Below are 2098 nucleotides of genomic sequence, written 5' to 3'. Positions count from 1 at the left end.
ATCATTTGATAACATTTTTCAAAATAATCTATTTGTCTAGTGTGATTATTCGTAAAACATACTATTTAATATGTTTGTATATATTAAATACATTTATATTTTTAAGAAATACAAATATTTCATAGAGAAGTCATATACTATATTATTCACTTTTCTATGGATCACAATTTGTTTTATATACCAAATCATTTTAACATTTGCAACACACACACAAACAATAATTAATTTGAAGTCTTACAATAAAATAAAATTATGAGTAATAATCAAAAATTAAATGATAAAATATGAAGATTGTGTTTATTTAAAAATAAAACCTTTATTTATTTATTGAAAATAATTAAAAAAATATTTTATATTATTTATTTTTGAAAAAAATATTATTGAGATATTTTTAATATTTTATTCACTTATTTATTGTATATGCTAATTTGGTGGAATTATTTAGTTTTTTTTTGTTTGAAGTATAAATCAGTATTATTATGATACATAAAACATTGATCTATATTATTTATTATTTATATCCAAATTTTCCGTTAAATCTAGTGTAAATTGATATTATTTATATTTTAATTGAAAATATTTATTTATTGCATCATAAATGAACTTTTAGTGTTTTTACACTAAGATAATTAACAGTATAATTTTATACATGTCCATTTGCAATAAGATAATCTATTTTTCATATAAACTATAGTGAGTGTATTACACAAAAGAACATATTTTGACTTTTACTTACACAATAAGACACATATTACATGTGAGACACTTATTGTGTGTGAACACAAAATTTTGAAACGCAAATACCCTTACAATAACTAAAAGACATGAATAAAGTTAAGAATCAAAGAGAGAGAATGTGTTATATCTCTACTGTATAAAAGGAACTAAATTGGAAGTTCCTAAGCTATGCCATATCACCTAAAATATTTAGAGCCAATCAATGTTACACTGCAATTAACTAAATCCACAATTTTTACTAGATGTGAATTTCCTAAAAGTAACCTGCAGTCTTTCAATGGTCCATTAATTTTCTCTTCTGTCTCAGTCATTTATTTGGTCTGACCAGGGACGAGATAATGAACATTTAACTTTACTTTTGAGTTTTTAAAGGTTCATCGAAAAATAGGTTATCAGACCAGACCCACCACAGAAATCCTGTGTACAATCGTCTCTTTCGCAGAGAATCCAAACTGCCTCCGTATGTTTGTAACCGATGAAGTTAATTTAAAACTCCACTCTCCATCTATTAATTGATAGAGGTTAATGATGGCATCAATTGTAGGAATCGACAACTTCTTCATCCTTCCAACTTCCCTCATTTCTTTAATTTCTTCAAATCCTATATATATGGAGTTGAAGAGGACGGCTTGGCTCATCTTATCGTCTGGCTATCAACTCAGAGATCATGGAAGGATCTCGGGTGCTTGCTTTGATGCTGCGTGAGGCATCATTCTCGGTCTAACTATCGCTTTCTTTGCTTAGTGTCATTAGGTTCATTACATACCAATCTTTGTTTGATATTTATTTGTTTTTCTTTGTCCCCAGATTATAGGAACAAACTAGAAGACCCTTGATGGGACTTACGTACTTGACTTGGTTGGTGCTCATGTTAAAGCTCTTGAAAAGGCTCTGCCCCACAAAGCTGGAATCTTCAATGTTGGTACCGGGTAAGGCTTACAAATATATTTTTGGCAACTACTAAATAAAAAAGAGAGTGAATGAATTTTATAGAATGTGGTGTGTTTTGTTGTTGGGTGAGCAGGCAGCTCGATGAAGGAGTTTGCGGAACTCTGCATGAAGGCGGCAGCGGTCGATTACTTGGAAAGAAGAGTATGAAATTACGGAGTGGTGTACAGCCATCCAAGCATGATCAGAAAGGAGCTAAATTGGACAGCTAAGCACAGAAATCTTAAAGAGAGTTTGGAGACTGCATGGTGATGGCAAAGGTTTCACGTAAATGGTTATGAATCTTCTTCTTCTTCCATGGTCTTTGCATACCGACCTTTCTCTGTATTGGTCTGTGATGATTGCTCTTCTAGGACTCTTTGACAGGTAGATGCTAGCTAGAGATTAGAGTCTTGATTCTATATGGTAGTGA

General features: G+C 30.7%; 1 pseudogene; it reads left to right on the top strand.

Annotated features, from left to right (window-relative positions):
* The first annotated feature begins 1213 nt into the window (after window positions 1-1213).
* LOC125608670 lies at window positions 1214-2098 on the top strand (annotated as a pseudogene).

The sequence above is a fragment of the Brassica napus genome, chromosome A5, assembly GCF_020379485.1.
Source record: "Brassica napus cultivar Da-Ae chromosome A5, Da-Ae, whole genome shotgun sequence".
NCBI lineage: Eukaryota > Viridiplantae > Streptophyta > Magnoliopsida > Brassicales > Brassicaceae > Brassica > Brassica napus.
This window is presented reverse-complemented; position numbering and strand designations above follow the sequence as displayed.